Here is a 19,679-nt window from a genome sequence, read left to right as displayed (position 1 = left end):
TTAATGTCAAGGTAACAAATGATATTATTGATAATCTTAAATGGCTCACTATATGGTATTTACATTTAAAAAAAAATTCACACCTGTCTTGATAATTTGACTTCCCTTTTGTGGTTCTCATTTTTTGAATTGGGTTTGGTGCATCAATCGCTTCTTGCTTGCATCACCCTCAGCTATTTAAATTATTCTTGTAAATACATTCAAATAGCACAAGCAGCTCTGGGGCTGGGGTGGTTTCCACTGGAAACCTCTATATTCAAGGGGTTATAAATCTATTGGAAAAAATACCTTAAGGCTGAAACTTGGCACAAATGTCATCTACTACACAGAATACAGTTTTGAGTGTTAATAAATATATATATATATATAATTTCAACAAAATGAGTGATTGAGTTGTAGAGAGTAGGAGAAGATTAAAGTGGTTTTTTGCAAGTCTAATATTTTTTTAAATTGAAGTTTTGTAGTTCAAAGGTCTAATGTGCACAGATTACTTGTTTGAAAAATATAAATCGAAGGGTTACGCTGCTTTTTAAAAATGGGCAAATGTGCAGTAGCAGCACTTCTGTGTTCAGATTGTTGATATTGACATTTATATTGATGGTACCAGAATGATTTGGGGGTTTTTATTTCATTTTTATAAAGTACGTCCAATGCTAAGTCCCTAGTGACATGTGCAATATTTTCAACTCGTATGGCTTTTCAAACACAAAAGCGTGGATTGTATAACCCTGGCTCAACCTGTGGAGTTTGTATTCATGCAAGTAATCTCACTGATTTCAGTAGGATTACTCAAATGAGTAAGTCCTCATCAATATGAGTCAGGGTTGCACAATCTAGCCCCAAGTTTAAAAAACAAAACGCCTTCTACGCTGCACCCAAAAAGTCACCTGCTAACTGTATTCAGGAAAGGCCCAGGAAAAGGATGTAAACAACCTTTTAAGACCTGCATGAACATAAACAACCTTTAAGACCTGTCAGACTAGTAAGAGAAGGGAATTCCTAAGCCAAGTACCCTAAATACATTCTTCTATCAGCCCCCCTGGCTTGACTATCCAGCTTCCTCTCTTCCTGTGTATTACCAGAGCAGCCTCCAAGGTAGCCAAGTGAAGCCATGTAGAGTTTTATGGATCAGTCATCACCATGAGTTGCATTTCCCAGGAGGAAGTGTTGTGATGTATTGCTTTTTGGCTGACTCTGCTATGCAGGAGGACAGCTTCATTATGCATAAGTTGTAGCTGCTTGGTGGTCTTCAAGCCACTTACATAATTCATTGCAATAACCAAGTCAAAGTTCCAAAGGCAAAGATAATTTTGGAGAGGTACAAGTCCAAAAGGTGTTGTCTCTATTGCTTTACCAACCAATGAATGAAAAATGTACGTACTTATTGTTAATTATAAAAATGTAGAGATGGAAGGGACCGTGAAGTCCTCAAGTCCAGCTCCCTCCAAATCCCTGCTGTGCTGAGGCAGGACCAAATAAACCTAGACCATCCCTAATAGGAGTTTATTTAACCTGTTAAAAATGTCTAGCGATGGGGATTCAACAAACTCTTTTGGAAGCCTATGTCAGTGCTTAACTATCTTTATAGTTGGAAAGTTTTTCCCTAATATATAACCTAAATCTCCTTTCCTGCAGATTAAGTCCATTAGTTCTTGTCCTGCCTTCAGTGAACATTGAGAACAATTGATCACTGTCCTCTTTGTAATAGCCCTTAACATAGTTGAAGACTGTTTTTACATCCCTCTGTAGTAGTCTTTTTCGCAAGACTAAACATGCTCAGGTTTTTTAACCTTTCCTCATAGGTCAGCTTTTCTAAACCTTTTATCATTTTGGTTGCTCTCCCCTGGATTCTCTACAACTTGTCCAACATCCTTCCTAAAGTGTGGTGCCCAGAATTGGACATACACCTCTACCTCGATATAACGCTGTCCTCAGGAGCCAAAAAATCTTACCGTGTTATAGGTGAAACCGCGTTATATCGAACTTGCTTTGATCCGCCGCAGTGCGCAGCCCTGGCCCCCGGAGCACTGCTTTACTATGTTATATCCGAATACATGTTATATCGGGTCGTGTTATATCAGGGTAGAGGTGTAGTACTTCAGCTGAGGCCTCACCAGTGTGGAGTAGAGTGGAACAGCTACTTCCTGTGTCTTACATACCACCTTCCTGTTATTCCCCAGAATGATATTAGCCTTTTTCACTACTGCATCACACTGACTCGTATTCAATTTGTGTTCTGCTATCCCCCTCAGGGCCTTTTCTTCAGTACTGCCATCTAAACAGCTATTCCCCATTTTGTAGTTGTGCATTTGATTTTTAGCTTCCTAAGTGAAGTGCTTTGAATTTTTCTTTAGTGAATTTCATCTTGTTGAATTTAGAACAATTCTCTAACTTGTAAAGATTGTTTTGAATTCTAATCCTACCCTCCAAAGTTCTTGCAACCCCTCTCAGCTTGGTGTCATCTACAAATTTTATAAGCTACTCTCCACTCTTATCCAAGTCATTAATGCAGTGGTCCCCAAACGGTAGGAACATTTTGGGGGGCGAGTTGTGCAGTGGGGGGCAGGGAGGGAGTGTCCCTCCAGCTCCTCTGCTGAGCAAATTGTGCAGTAATGGAGTAATAGACAGATTACATTACCGGGCGGGGGGGGGGGCATGACAGGAAAAGTTTAGGCACCACAGCATTAATGAAAATATTGAATAGAACTGGACGCAGACCTGACCCTTGCAGGGCCCTCTGGATATGCCCCCCCGTGTGACCACGAACGACTGGTAACTACTCTATGGTCTTTCAACCAGTTGAGCACCCACTTTATAGTAATTTCATCTAGAGTAGTATGTGTATGAGACTCATGCAACTGTCAGTGGCCTTACTAATATGAAGATACTGTCATCTGAGAATCCATAGGTGGTCAGGGTTCCAAAAGTACCCCTAGCCTGAGACAATCTTGGACAAACTCCCTCCACTGCGGGGGCAGGAACCACCTCTTCTATGCTTTCAAGGGCATTCCTCACTTCACTTTCATCATCCCCATTTTGTCTAAATTAATCTTCAGCAGCAGGGTATTAAGAATTTTGATGAAAAAGGACTCTAACCTCCTCACTTGATTTAATGAATGATGAGGTGTATGAGTCCAGCATGCAGGTCATAGTACAAAGACCCATAGTGCTTTTGGCACCTCAGAAACTGGTGCTGGCTTAAACTTTTCCGGAGAAGAGATTGCATTTGTTCCCTCTACGCATGAATCTGTCCATAGAAATGCTGACAGACAGGTCTGAAGCCAATCTACTTCATAGAGGAAAAAGGTTTTTTATAGCAAGAAAAATAGGATTCTGGTTCCAAGTGAAGGCAGCCAGGATGTACCAAATTGTCCACTACTTGAAATTAGACTTTGTGAAGGTGCTTTCTTTGGGAGCATGATCTCTCCATTTCACGTACGAGTCCTGTATCTCTACATCTGTCACCACATGAAACAGAAAGCCCATGCTCCACCAGATCTTCATATTGCCAACTTTATAGTGGCTTTGGTCATCTCCTCAGCCACTGAAAATGGCTATCATGGAGATGCAGAACTCCCAAGTAAAGAACTCCTTAACAGAAGGTTTCTTTCACTTGCCAAACTTCACAGCTAAGTAAGGAAGTTCCATAGTAAAATTAATAAACCTCCTAGAAATTAGTAATTTCCTTGGCTTTAACTGCCTAGGAATTACCTAGATTCCAGAATGCTAGCTTTTTTTGTTGTTTAAGGGTGCCTTGAGTTTTGCTGAAACCTCTACATCTCAGCAGATCCTAACTTTACTTGAATGTGTCTTCAAGGCATTCTGGGCTGCATCTTTGTCTAGCATGATATGTAGTTACATGTACATTAAGTTTCATGTAAACCAAACAGTATTCAAATTTTTGTAAAAAATCACGCCCAGCAAAAATTACATTGAAAAGACTGTTGTGAGTCATCCACAAATCTTAAAAGCCAGGAAATTCACAGCTCGAATTGTACTTCAACATCTAGACACAGCAGGGTGTCCACTTAACTACTTTCTAGGTGCACCCTGTCGTGCCTACATGTTAAAGGACAGTCTTATCTATGAATTTCCTTGCTTTGCATCAGACACTTAATGTTCTTTCGTTGTAGATTTTATTGGGTGATTATATAAATTGAGACCATTCTTTTTCTGTTAGTGGTAAGAGTGCTTTATGGAAAGATTTTCTTAACCCTCATGGGTAGCCTGGCAGTCTCATGATATCAAGATGTATGCAGAGCAGTCATGAAGAAACTACACATCCCTTGCAGGGATGGAAATATCACACTCAGAAGAAATATCCTGAATACTTATTTGCCAATTGTGGTGGATCTGTAATTAATTTTTTTTTACCTGAAGATAGTTTATTTCTTCCATCCAGCAGCCTGAAAGTTCATCACACAACATTTGACTACAAAGGTTTTTTCCCCTTTTTTCGAATTAAACTAGTCAACACTTATCAATAGGGACATTTGAAGAGGAAAAATAGGGATATATCTCCTAACTCAATTGAAATACATTGGGTACAGAGAGCATTTAGGAGGCATATTGTGGGAAAAATAACTAGCATAAGGATAATTAGAGCTTGTCCCTCTTGAGTGGGACCAGCTAGTATGTATATATCTCTTCATAATCAGGAGTAATACAAAACTGTGGAAAGGAGAGAAATTGAATTTTTGTTTTACCATTATCTGATTTTAAGAACTTTTTTTTTTTTTAAGATAGTCCTGCTGAGGGCGGAGGGGGGGGGGAGGGGGCACAGTTATGAGCCGTTCCATACTTAGGACGTTGAGCAAAGGTTCAGTCTAGTCTCTTTAAAATATAACCCTTCTGTTTTACATAGGATACTTGGATTTTATTTTTCACTATAGTAATTCAGAATGACTGAAAGTCATATGGATTTTTAAAAACAGTACAAATGGTTAACATTACCCTCGATTCATTGTTTGCTAAAATAAAGGTTGTGGCAGTTGATAGTGTGCATTTTCTTGTGGTGTTGAATTCAGGACTGTTATTGTCTTAACTAACTAGGGCCCTGAACCTGCAATGAGATTCACCCCAGCAGAGCCTTCCATGGATCTAATTGTAGTATCAAGGCCTAAGTCCCCAAAGCCTAATAGCAAAAATTAACCTGTCTACTTGAAATGTTGTCATGATATGGATTTTAACAATGGATACTTAGTTTTCTCTTGATGGTACAGTACTTTCCTACTTTTGCATATACATCTGCACTTAGTCTACTTGGTTTTTAATAATAAACTTTACAAAGATTTAGTTTAATGGCCCCATCCAATCAACATTGAAAAAACAAAATATCCTGTTGGGACTAAAGACTGACATCTGCATTTTTTTCCCTTTTAAAAGAAAATTATTAAAAGAATTAAAAAAAAAAAAATCCCAGTAGCCTGCAGGCTTAAGTTTTATGTTGACAAATAGATTTTTGAAAGTTTCTTTGGATGATCTGTAGCGAGAGCTGCTGTAAAAATTATTAAAAGCGCGACAGCAACTTTCAGCTTGAAAAACTAATTGGTTAGTTTTAATTCATTCTTAATAACCATTTTGCTGCTTTAAAATATGTTGAGATACTCTGCTGCTAGGTGTTTAAAAAAATAGAGCAATCTCTAATTTTTATATTAATAAATATTACTTAAAAATAATATTCTTAAAGACTGTAATTAACTGGAAACCTATTTGTAATCTATTTAAAGCTTAGTTATGACTAAGCAGTTTGGTATTTTATGGCAAAATGATAACCAGAACAATTTTAAATAATCCTTACCTATTGCGATAGAGATGCATTTACAAGACACTCACAAAGGCTAATTTAAGGTTTTCTTGCACAAATGCTACTTTAGATTCATTGCTATTTGATGCCAAAGTAAAGAACAGAAAGAGTTAATACAGTTTTTGGTGGAAAATTCTTATTTTTTTCTTGTCAAGATACAGCACAAAATCAGTTACTGCGTGATACTTTACTGATAGGCCTGATGCCTTCCCATTCAAAGAGCAACATTTGATTTGTACCCTTTCTTGCTTCTTTAAGTTGCGTTAAAGGGCCAGAAATGTTTTCAACTTTTTTCTGCATGTTTTTTATGTTAGAAATTCAGGTCTGGCCTATCCTGATTTCCCTGGACAACTGGAAATCTAGTATACCTAGAGATCTTGCATATGTACTGAGCAAGTGAAACCTGATTGACAATGACACTCTTTCTATTCAGACCATTTAAAGCTGTTTCCATTTTTAATTCCATTGCCTATGAACAGTTGGAAGGAAAAAAGCTGGCTTTTAAAGATTCTTTATCTCATCCCTTCAGTTAAGAATTCTGAAAGCTCATATTACACACTTGAACTCTCAGAGGGTATGTCTGGATTTCAAGAAAATGTTTTCTTTTAAGTGTTAACAAACACATTAACTTATGCTTTAAAAATGTAAGGTGCAATCCTGGCCCTACTGATGTTGTGGGAAAGCTCTCCTAGTTTTCAGTGGGGCCAGGATTTCACTCCAAGTGTAGATAGGGCAAGTTATATTTTAACACTTGTTAGCTGACTGAGGTGAGCCCTAGGCTCTGCCCTACAGTTCATCTTGACCAGCTAACTTGTACTCTGTCGATACTAGTTTTAAAACGTGTTAGCTAATGCATTTTTGAAAATACTTCTTGCATCCTAACCTAGACAAGCCCTGAGTCTTGGGGGGAGGGGGAGGCAAACAAGCAACACACACAACCTTTCAGTTCTTTATACATCTTAAAGAAGCGAAATGATGGCATGAACCCTTTGCAGCTCACCTTTAAGGAACTTAGCATTAGATAATGGCATTAACACTTAAGCTCAAAATAGGTTTTGGGGTGGAGAGTTTTTATAGAAAGGAGTGTCGTAAGTAGTTTTATGTTAATAATTAAATTCAGTTTCATAATGTTTCTTGCATTTTTCTCTTCCCCTCTGTCAGATTTTTTTGCATCTATACCCTTAGTCGCACCTACTGGCTGCAGTGAGTAGTGCTTAATAGCAGAGGTCTCCCCCTAGAGTTGGAGTGTTGACCCAAATCCCACAAAAGAACACTTTTAATATACCCACTGCGTAGATTATTTTCTGAGGCTAGGTCTATACTACCCGCCTGAATCGGCGGGTAGAAATCAACCTCTCGGGGATCGATTTATCGCGTCCCAATGGGACGCGACAATCGATCCCCGAATCGGCGCTCTAACTCCACCAGCGGAGGTGGTAGTAAGCGCCGCCGACAAAAAGCCCCAGAAGTCGATTTTGCCGCCATCCTCACAACGGGGTAAGTCGGCTGCAATACGTCGAATTCAGCTACGCTATTCACGTAGCTGAATTTGCGTATCTTAAATCGACTCCCCCCGGTAGTGTAGATGTACCCTGACTTGATAAAACCATTTACACAGTTATTTACTTTTTTTGCATTGGTATTTGGCTTTTATCAGAAGGGGATCAGCAGTGCTATTCCTTTTTTTTTTTTTTTTTTTAATTGCTGATCTAACGAGTAACTTATCAAACAATCATGAATATATCCTACTCTATAACTTTCTGAAATGTTGTTGCTTCAGCCCTCTTAATTACATTTTAAAATTGTTTATACAGGCAAAAATGGATGGTACATTATAAATGTTGGAAGTACCAGCAATAGCAAATCACAGACTTTACCAGGGGCTATTCTTGCTCTGTCTCAGCATCAGGAAACTATAGCATATGTTGGATGTTAGCCTGGGTGTACACAATGTGTCCTATTTATTCAAGGTTTCCTTTGAAGCCACAACTTACAAGTTTGTTTCTTAGGGGTACATGTCAGACTTCATTTAGCATTTGTTGGTATTCGGATACTCCTGAATAGCAAAAAGGCAACATTTTGGGGGAAGAATGTGGCTGCTATCTGAGCAGTGATCTGTCAGTTTCATTTATGTAGCTCAAGGAAAATTGGAAAAGAGGCACTATGGAGATGCAAAAGCTGAGAGCTCAAGATCATAGAGAGAATTATTTTAAAGCATTTTTAATGGAAGAATTAATCTTCATTTGAATTATATGTACATTATGTTGTGGGCTAGAAAAATAGGAAACATTTTAAAGCAGAGATTTAACAGTCAAGAATACTACAATTTTAAACATGCACAGAAAATGCTGGCTAATTCGAAGTGGCAGAGTTCTCTTTTAAGATGCATTTTTTCATCTCTCTGGGTGCTATAGAGTTTCTTGAGTATGTACATATTCTCCCTTCAAAGATGAACTTTTAAGTGTATAAGGAAACTTATTTCTAGGTTCTTTAGTAAGTCATGAATTTACAATGGAATAGCTGTGTTAATTACCATTTCTTATTGGAATATATTTATATACCTTAAAGACAGAAAGTAGAACTGTAGAATCTTTTGCATCACCTCATACAGTATTTTCTTGATTGTTTTTTTTTTTTTTTTGCCACATGAAAAAATGTATGATTGTCTAATGAAATTCACATTTTCACTTTGCTTTGCAAAATCTCCAGTTCAGTTAGATCCCAGGAAAGGCTCTTCATTTCATAATTTTGCATTCTCCAGAATTTTGATGCATATTTTTTTTTCCGAAGTATGTTAACTAAAATTCTAAATCTTTGGAACAAGAAGGTTGTTCAAAGAAAGGTGGAAAGGCGGCTCTTCCGGTGAGGACTGAGCATTCCTTGTTTACTGTAAACCTCATGAGAAATTCTTCCCATTAAATTAAAAAAACAATCAATGCAAAGGAGTAGAGCATTCATTAAGCTCTCAAAAACTGAATAAATGCTTTTTCTTTTTAATCTCCTATAGCTCTTTTTCCTTGTATTAGAGTATGTGCTGAATTAGGAAATGTTACAGCCTTATAGTTCATATTTCTCAAATTAATATTTTGAGAATATTAGCATATGTAATAGGGGCATTGTCCAAATTTAGGCATGGACGGTTGTAAGAATTTAAATCCTTATTCTAAATTTTTCTCTCCCTTGAAAATTAAAATGGTGTGACAATTTGTCACTAGAAAGGTTTTATGTAGATGAAGTCTATTGCTACACATCTTCATGTTAGTTGAGTTTTAACTTGAAAATGGAAGACTGTGAAAGTAGCTTCTAATGCTCAGCCCCACAGGAACTGCTAGCAAACCATTATGGGTATTTAAAAGCAGCTAGGACATGCAGAACATGTTTTGAGTGATTTTATTTAAAAGAAAATCTTACGGGTATTATATGAGAGACCTCAGAAAGAAAACCAGTTATTTGCTGTGAGGAGGATTGTAAAGGCATGATTGGATGCCTCTTGTGGAATATATAGGAAATGAAATATAAGCATTGACTTGGCTGTTTCTGTAGTTTCAATCTCAATTTTCTCTTTTATTTAAGAGTTCTTAATACTCTGATTTGGTGTAAGTAGTAGTGGGAGAGACAGAGGAATCATAAGCCTTGGTATTATGAACGATCCTTCTTATTTCTTAAATTAATGAAATCTGTAGGTTCTGTTTACTTGTAGTAGTTTTAGCACAAACCCCTTTGAATCAGATGGTATTTTATCCATCAAACAGTTTTTACTTTCAAAATGGATAAAAATCAATACCCTAAAATGACTTGTGTCTTTAACCCAGTTTTTCCTCTGTCAAAGGGTACAACTATATAAGCATACCTACAGGAGTAATAGTTTGTTCACAACAAAAGAGACTGTGCATTCCATAGCACTTCTTTTGCTGCAGGCATCGTTCCCAAAAGCATGCAGCTGATAACTGCATCTCCTGCTGTACCTGTAACAATTTAATTGTATAAGTCAGCCCAGTCAAGCATCCCCAGCTCATGACTGGGAGACATGAAATTCATTGTCATTATTGTCCCTGTCATTTTGGATCATTATATCCTGCTGCAGAATTTTCCTCACTTCAGTGCTTTTTTACCTCCAGGAACCAGGGATTATGGCTGAGGTTGGGGTGGGGGCAGGACTGTGAACTACATTTACCTCAGGGGAGCCACAGATTAAATTGGCTTTGCTCTCTGACTTGCTGGATTCATCTATTTGTATGCTGTGATTTTAAGATTGGAAATGATGAATATTCTAGCGAATTCTATGCTTTTATTTTTTTAAAAACATTCCTATAACCAAGGGATGATTTTTGTCTCTCTTAACAAGAAGTGAATGGGGATTAATTTTTCACATCTCATGTTACCTAAAAGATATAAGATTATTCTCAAGCGAAATGACATTATTTGCACATTACGCCACAAACATCTTAGTATTCCCCAGCGTGTCATGGCTTTTAGAGGAAAGACTCCAGTGAAGCATGTAATTTTGTTGTAATTTATATGTGTATATTTTATGTGAACTTAATGGTAGGCCATTAGTTAATATGTACATTGTTCCATACTGTAGATATGATAACATATATGGCTGGGGAAAATCCATTATGCCTTTTCCCACCATACTGTGTTTTTGTCTCTGAAATTTTAAAGCTGTTTGGGTATTTACTTTTTAATAAAAATGAATAAAATGAAGGCCAGTTACCTACTTGATTACACTGCCAGCTGCCTTCTAGGTTGATAGTAATGCAAACTGAGGTGCAGGAGTCTGTCTATACACTGCAACTTGCAGGATCGGGGCCTAAAACATGCCATTTGCATCAATTAAAATGGATAATGGCACATTCCCATACATACATGGAACTAGTGTTAAGTATTCATTGGCTTTTCTTGTATCAAGTGGCTGTCTCTTTGGGCCTACTCCTTTAAGGTGCTGAGCAGTCTTGACTCGGACTCCAGTGGATTTAATGGCACATGGTACCATACAGAATCAAGACAGTTAATGTTTACTCTAATTTCAAATAAAAGTAGAGTTCAGTGTCTGTTAATACATTTTCTGACCAACATTCTTTGTGCCCTTTCCTCTGCCCCTCTGTAACCCTCCCCCCCTCCCCCCGATACACATATCATGCTAATAAATGGGGTTGTGGCAGGCTCACATCCAAAGAGTGAATTTAGCACCAGCAGTGATGGTAGAAGCGAGTGGATTGAGAATCAAGGGTTCCTCGGAAGGACAGGAATGTGGTATACAAAATCCCAGTCACAGCAGTTAAAATTGGCTGAGTTCCCTGTCTCGGTTGGCAGGGGTGAACAGGACTTTTCCAGTTGAAGACCTGTGCACCTAGAATTCTATTTTTGACAAGCTTCTAGGGCATTCATCAAGATACGTTTATTTTAGGTTTGTCAATTAACTGCAGTTAACTCAAGCGATTAATGCAAAACAAATTAACTAGATTAAAAATATAGTCACGATTAAGTGCAGTTTTAATTGCACTGTTAATAATAGAATACCTATTTAAATTTTTTCCAAAAATTTTATACATTTTCAAATATATTGATTTCAGTTACAACACAGAATACAGTGTACAGTACTCATTTTATAATATTTTTATTACAAACATTTGCACTGTAAAATAAACAAAAATAGTATTTTTCAGTTCCTCATACAAGTACTGAAGTGCAGTCTCTTTATTATGAAAGTGCAACTTACAAATGTAGAATTATTTTTTTATATAACTGTTTTTTGAGTGCAGTGTAAATTTTTAGAGCCTACAAGTCCACTCAGTCCTACTTCTTGTTCAGCCAATTGCTAAGACAAACAAGTTTGTTTACATATATGGGAGATAATGCTGCATGCTTCTTACCTAGTGTCACCTGAAATTGAGAACAGGTGTTCATGGCACTGTTGTAGTTGGCATTGTAAGGTTTTTACGTGCCAGAGATGCTAAACATTTGTCTGCCCCTTCATGCTTCAACCACCATTCCAGAGGACATGCTGAATTTAAATTGGTATTCTTCTATTGTTTTACAGTGTGATTAAAACTGCGATTAATCATGACTATTTTTTAATCTTGCAATTAATTGCAATTTTAAAAATTGTTGGACAGCCCTACTTTATTTGCTAAGATGTTCTTTCTTTATCAAGTGATGTGGATACTGTAGACTTAAACAGCGAATGTTTGATCCTACTCTGGTGATTATTTTTATGTCAGTGACAGGCAGAACCTGTGAGTATTGGGCATTTTCAATCCTCATTGACTTCACTGACTGCCATTGAGAGTTGAGGGCACTCAGCGCTTTGCAGTTTGTATTTAAATGTATAAATAAGCAACTAGCTGGTCTGACAATTGGTGCTCTGTACAGACAGCAAACAAATGTGCAACAGCTCCACTGAGGGATTTTTACTTTTCTATACTAGTGATAGGGGTACCCCTATTATTTACTTAGTGACTACTATATGTTTACATTTATACTTACCTCCGGATCCGGCGGTAAGCAATCGATCTTCTGGGATCGATCCCGGAAATGCTCGCCGTCGACGCCGGTACTCCTGCTCTGCGAGAGGAGTACGCGGCGTCGACGGGGGAGCCTGCCTGCCGCGTGTGGACCCGCGGTAAGTTCGAACTAAGATACTTCGACTTCAGCTACATTATTCACGTAGCTGAAGTTGCATATCTTTGTTCGAAGTGGGGGGTTAGTGTGGACCAGCCACAGGTCACTAGTGAGTGATGTGGTCACTCCTGTCTCATGAAGAGTGACTTTACATCTGCTGTTTATTTCTGACATAGTATCTGTCTCTTTTTATACTGTTGCATCGTAACTCTAGCTCCAGTTAGTTTAGACAAGGGCACATAACAGGAAATCATTTCCTTTTATAGCCTATGAAGTGGGCAATAGTTCATAAACTGTTGACTGGTCTCCAGTTGACTTAGACAGGATTTGAAAAATAGCTACTGACCATGCACAGTTTGCCTCAAACTTGAGATGTAAAGTCGGGTACTGTCTATATCAGTCAGTCAACCTCTACACTGCATTGATACATAACAACTTGCATTGACATCACATTTCTTTCTGACACTGTAGCATAACCACAACAGATCTACAGTGACATTTTTTCATTGTGACATTTTAGCATGGTTTCCATAAACTGGCACTGACAATGTTTAGTTTCATTTTAACACTGTGCTTTTACTTACACTGACATTGTAGTAAGGTTGTTGTGACAAGCTGAAGGCTGATACAAAAGAAGTGGGAAACAACAGAATTATAAACCAACAATGAAAAATAATACTAATTCCTTCCTCTCAACCCCCTTCCTTCATTGTGCGGATAAATTCCTTGCGCTTTTGTGAAGCTTTTAGATATTCGTGCTGGGAGATCTGTAAGTACCTAAATAGATAGAAATTCTGAATTAACGCTACCATAATATGCTTTAGCTCCCTTTTGCCTGGCTGTTGCAACTTATTTATAGTACAACTGCTTTAGCTTCAGTATCTTTACTTGACAATAAAACTGGTTAGAGATACAAAAATATTTTTAGGATTTGTGTTTTTAAAAAAAAAAAAAAATCCAAAACTTTGTGGTCCTTCCTACTTTCCTATTTATTCCATGTGTTTATTACTTTGCATAAAAAATCACTGACTAACTGCGTTGTTTCCTAATTTTTTACTATGACATGTTTAACCATGTGAGCCATTTACTTAGTTTCAGCCTCCTTAATTCGCTTAATCTTTCCTTATATGAGAATAAACTTGGCCTTCTTAAATTCCTTAAGTTTTCCTCGTAGCGTACAGTGCAGATTTAAAATCTTAAATTATCCCAGGTGGCTTTTGCTATGCTCTCTCCAGAGCAATATTAAATAGGGGTGGTGATGCATCTAGTATGTGTTTGAGTGGATAGTAGTTCCCTAGCTACCAGATAGCAAAACTAAAATTCGGACACTGATAGGCACCATGAGTAATGGCATTGAAATGTCTGTGGAGGTTGCTGAGTAGCGAGAGGAAGAAATCAAGTTCTCGGGGTCTAGGGTTGAGCTAAAGAGAAGAAGCAGGGCCATATTTAAATTTGCAGCCACCATCTAGCCACAATCATTTTTAATAACTTGAGATTTTTATCAAACTTCAGAATCTGTTACATACAAAGACGAATTTGTCAGAATAGCTGGATCCGCGAACAGACCAAGTTCAAAACCGAGGATTCATCCCTTTCCTAACACTTTCTACGGGATAGTGATTAAAAACTGTTTATCTCTTTACCTGAATTCTTTGAGGTCTAAAGAATTCTTTCTTCTATTGCAAAAGATGTATATTATATCCCTCTGTGATGGGGTGGGCGTCCCCCACCAGCCGTGATAGGGTTAATGCAATTAAGTCACTTGGCATCACCTGCTAGATGGAGGGCCGGGATTAACTGAGGGCGAAGCCCAGCTGGAGAGAGGCTGGGACAGCACTACAAAGCCAGGAAACTGAGAGCAAAAAAGCTTCAGGGGAAGGAGTCTGCAGTCCCTAAGAGGAGGGAAAGAGTCAGGAACACGGAGGAAGGCCAGGGGGAGAGTAAATCCTGGGATCTTGCCCTGGAATGAGGAGTCTGGCAAGAGGCTAGGAGGGGGTGAAGTAGCCATAGGGAATAAAGTTGTAAATGCAGTCACAGTGACCTTATGGGCAAAGGAATTCCACAGGTTGACCCAATCTTTTTTGTTTAAAGATGGATGACCATGACCACAATTGCATATGGAAATCATGTAACTGTGCATGCTGGTGACCAACCATATGTCATTTGTGTGCTCAATTCTCCAGAGTTTGTATGCAATTCTGTTAAGTGTTCATGTAAATTAGATACACAGTTACACATGCATTTTGCATATGCAGCTGTGCCACCAACTTTTATAAAAATCATGCAGAGAGAGAGAGGGAGAGCATTGTCAAGATATGGTCCTTCCTAGGCTCAGAGTGACGCAGGATTCCAAGTGTGATAGCTCTCAGGTAAATGGCTTGTAATGGACTATAGTTTTCCTTGGTCTAATGGTAAAGAATCAACAAGAAGACCTAAAAATTACCCTTTTATGATTTCCATTTTTGGTACTCCCCACTCAGTTTCTTCAGCTCCACCCTGAGTTTAGTTGCCTCTTTGCTCGAATAACTGCCTCTTGCAGCTAGAACCAATCCTGATGGCAAAAGCCAGCTAGTGAGTATGTTGGCAAAAGACTTCATCTGCATGATTGCACAAGCAGCTTTTGGTGGGTGAATGGTGCTAAGTCTGCTCTTGGAGCTAGGGGCATGATTTCAAGCTCAAGGACATGTACTTGTGCTAGTGGCAGTATGTACTCGTGAGGTTCAGGTGAGTTTGTACTCAGCACCGCTAGCCCATGCCGCTGCTCTCTGCTGCCCATGCTAGCCTAGCTACACTATTTTAGTACCATAGCTTGATGAGAGCATGTCTGGGTGATCTGGGAATCATGTCTGCAGTTCCAAGTGTAGACATACCCACAGTGTGGTGATGGAGTGAAGTATTTTCCTGTCTCGGGGGCGGGGACTGGGGTGAGGAGGAGTCAACAACTTTTTTTGGCGAAAGTTTAAGATTATATTGGGCCCAAATGGTAACCTTCTGCAGAATTGCTCAGATATTGGGATTGGTGGGAGGTTGACCGTACTGAGTTTCCCATAATGCGAGAGCGGATAGGAAGGATGAGACATTGAACCCAATTCCATAGCTCCTTTGGGCCATAGGAAAGGGAATCCCTGGCCCTCTGAAGGGTTGGCCTATGCATGCTGCTTTCTGTCCCACCTATGTAGTTATTTCGTAGCTCTATAACATCTTGGGGTCAAAGGCACAGACCCATAGTGAGTGTTGCTTGAAGTAGCATTAAATTAGCTATGGATATTCTCCAGCACTGGGGGGAGGAATGTATGAGGAGGGGCTGCTTTCCCATGCAGACTCTAGCTCAGGGATTCTGCCAACAAAATTTTTGGTGACCTCAGAGTGCAGCTACCAACTCTCACCGACACTTTTTCCTAAAATACTTAATTACCATTAGGAAAAACAATTAAATATGCACAGATACACATCCAAGTCATTGTAATTTATATTTGTCAGGTTTTTTTGCAGACTCAGTAATAAAAAAATAATGCTGCCTCCCCCTTCGGGAGGTATATTTGTGACTATCACAGCGCACTTAGTAGCTACCTGGGAGGCTATGAAAAGTGATATTAACAAACATACAAGTATCACTTTTCACAGATAGCAAGTAAGTCTGCTGCGAAAAGTGATACTTGCGTGTTTGTTAATACCACTTTTCTCAGCAAGCCCCAAGACCAATTAAGCCCTGCATGGAGGAGCTGAAGGGGGAGGCAGCAGAGGCCAGAGGCAATGGTGGGTTGGATGTGGGGCTGGGGGAGGCAGCAGGGGCCAGAGGCAATGAGGGGGATGGATGCGAGGTCAGGAAGGCAGCAGGGTCTGTGTGTGTGTATACATACACACATACAGGGTCATGGGAGGCAGAGGGGGCCAGGGGCAATGGGGATTGGTGATGAGACCTACTGTTGCATGGCCAGAGCCTGGGGCTGTGTGGCTAGAGCCAGGAATCCATGCCCGGCGCCGTGACTGGAGTCAGCACTCGCTGCTTCACGGCCAGGGCCAGAGGTCAGCACCTGAGTCCAGCTCCCGCCACTGTGAGCCTGGGAACAGAGCTGTGGGTTGGCACCTGCTGCTGTGCAACTGGGGCAGAGGATCAGTGCTAGGCACTGGGGCTGCGTGGCTGGAGCCTGGGGCCAGCGCCCACCACCTATGGCTGGAAGGGGGGGACAGAGGCTGACTTAAGCTCCAGAGACGGGGGTCAGCACCTGCTATCCCATGGTTGGAGCTCGCTGCCGTGCAGCTGGGACTGGGAGTCATCGGTAACAGGCCAGCGCTTGCCACTGCGCAGCCTGAGCTCGGGTCTGGAGCCGGGGGCTAGCGCCTGCTGCCATGCAGCTGGAACCAGGGGCCAGAGGCTGAAGTCCCACAGCTGGAGGCCAGGGTCGCATGGCTGGAGCTGTGAGAGGCGGGGTTAGTACTCACTGCCCCATGGTTGGAGCCTGGGGCCGCATGGCCAGGCTCCTGAAGTCCCGCTGCTTGAGCCTGCTGTCCAAATCCCTTTCCCCCAAGATGGGTCAAAAACTCAACTTGCTCCTGCAGCGTTGTACCCCACATCTCTTCAGAGGCGGTGCTGTGTGGCGCATCCAGGAGCAACAAGGAGGGAAGGGGATGGGCTGATGCTTTGCCCCTCCCATCACTGCTCTGGAGGCTGTCGTGGCCGCATTTGAGAAACGTTGCTCTAGCTCATCCTACATTCCAAACTCTGTGGACCTCGACCCCTATCGAGCATTCATGGAGGGAGGGGAGACACTGATATAGAGGCAGAACTCTTCTTTTCTGTGTGCGCCATCTGTCTGTCTACTGTGCGCACCCCAATGGTATATGGACAGAGTATTTCTTCAATTCATGGAAGGGCCATTGCTTTTAAAGAGCAAGCTCAGTTAATTTGTTGGGAGAGCTTTTTACTATGGTACACTTTCATATTTTTGCCCCTCAGAAACTTTCAATTTGTCCTACCAAACTAAATTATCCTATTGGGCTATAAAAGAGGGATTATTTACTCACAGGCCTTGTTCTTTGAAAAATGTGTATAATTAAAATGAGTACTTTACTGCTCTCCTGAAGTAGCCTGTGGTAATGGACTAGTATGACATTTGCCCAGAATAGAATATTTTGTTAAACCTTTTAAAAAAGAAACTTATCCCACTATTAGCTAAACAGGGTTTCTTTCCATGGTCTGAAACAGGTCAGAACAAAAGCAGCAGATATCAGAACAAATGACTGACTTTGACAGCTCTAGTGTGTTCTGTGCTGAGAGCACTATTCCTGGCAATCTTAACTCCTCTAGCGTTCAAACCAGAAATTTCTACACAGAAATTCCTACTGGCTGAAGCTTAGTGCAGATGAAAATGAAACTACATGTATGTTGTGGATACTTCATGGGAGAACTTTTTTTTCCTGGGAATGGCACATACTCAAAGATCAACAGAGTCGTGGAGAATAATAACAGTACATGCTAAGGGAATGAAAACTGCATTTGTCCAAACGACAGAAAGGCCATTACAGATCAAGTGGCATTGTTAATTTTAAAATAATTTGTTGATTGACGGCTACAAAATAACTTCCCAGGCACCCCAATATGAGTGTTTAGGGTAGGAATTTTCAAAAATCAGTGTTAGCTTTATTGCTCTCATTGGAGCAAAGATAGACCAATGCTGAGTGTTTTGAAAGACCGACCCATAACATGTGACCTAAATTGCCATACCATTGAGATGCAGTTGTAATTGTAGTCGTGTGAGTCCTAGGGTATTAGAGAGACAAGGTGGGATACCACTGATCGATTACTTTGTGATAAGCAAGCCATATACTCCACTGAAACTGTACCTAATAGGATGCTGGACTTTTTGGTGAGAGCAATTAGAAACCAAATTGATTAAAAGATGTTGGCTTTTCCTGTTATCATCCTTCTGGGTGAAAGCATAGAGAGAAGATTGGAAAGAAAACTTACAATGTTTGCCAGATTGACCCACCGTTGTTTGTCGCAAGTACTTCTTACGTGGGTGTCATTCAAATCTCTTCTGAAGCAGGTCAGATTTTTGCTGACGTTTGATACCCAAAACAATGAATACTTCCAAAATAGTGGCCATAGGAAGCAACAGGACTAATGAAATAATAACCATTACAGGGCACGGTGCTAGTGGACATCTATTAAGGGCAAATGCCATAGTAATAAATTCCCACTTCACTGCCCATAGGTTAGCTGTTGTGAGTTCTTAGGCAGCTGACTCAGTTCCTTATTTGAACGAACACACTAAATTACGGTGATGGGTCTATACTATTATTTTTAAATAGTCTCCCAAATGTTATGATAAACTGAAAGATATTCAGGATTTAATGTGGGTTATCCCTGAAAGCAAAGGAAGTTGATGTTACGGTTCGCCTTAGCTTTGTACGGTACAACTCAAACTGTATTTAAAACTCTAGGCTTTGTGCTTTCTTTAACATGGTGACTCATGTCAAAACCAATGGCTTTGCACAAAAACTGTCCCAAGTAAATAATCTAGGAATAACCACGTGTTTATGAATGTCTTGCTATTTGTCACAGAGCTATTCTTGTATTTCCCAGGCATCCTCTTGATATGGCAATTGTATATGTGTCAAAAAGCACTGCATGTCATCTCTAGAGCAAATTAAACATGGAAGCTATTATCTTGAGGTTGGAAGAGCTATCAAACTTAGATGGAGAGATCAGTATTTAGCTGAAGATTGATGGAAGCAAAACAGCTGATTTTCAAAGATATAAGGAAAGAGAATTTCTAATCCGCAAAGATTAAATTATATCATTAATAAAGTTTATATGTTAAAACATACAACTAAGCAGTGTTGTGCAACTTAAACAGGTCCTTATATTGCACCATCATTTGACTTACAGTAACGGGGATCATAAAAATGTAAAAACAGATAATGTTCTTTCTGAAATAATATAATTACCAATCCTTGGCTTTAAACAGAAAAAACCCTAAACACAAACCCTTTCTGTCTGGCAGCTCCTCTTTATTTCACAAAATGTACTTTGCCCTAGTGAATGATGCTATAGTGAGCACAAGAACTGTTACTATGCCCTGTACAGAGTAGGTCTGTATAGAAAACAAAACACATGAAGCTTTTTCTTCTGGAAATCAAGAAAAGGCAGTGCCTATGAAGCATGGGGTTTTAATATAATTGCAGTGTAATTTCAATAAATTCAGTAAAGCTGATTTTTTTGACAGTTCAGCCATATGAGTATAAA

The 19,679-nt window shown here is 39.7% G+C and overlaps 1 protein-coding gene across 5 annotated transcripts in view; it reads left to right on the top strand.

Annotated features, from left to right (window-relative positions):
- The window catches only part of GPD2 (glycerol-3-phosphate dehydrogenase 2), a 119,634-nt gene that overhangs the window by 59,767 nt on the left and 40,188 nt on the right, over positions 1 to 19,679 (top strand). The window lies entirely within an intron of this gene.

This window comes from Malaclemys terrapin, chromosome 11, assembly GCF_027887155.1.
Source record: "Malaclemys terrapin pileata isolate rMalTer1 chromosome 11, rMalTer1.hap1, whole genome shotgun sequence".
Taxonomy (NCBI): domain Eukaryota; kingdom Metazoa; phylum Chordata; order Testudines; family Emydidae; genus Malaclemys; species Malaclemys terrapin.
The sequence above is the reverse complement of the archived record's forward strand: the minus strand, read 5'-3'. Positions and strand labels throughout refer to the sequence as shown.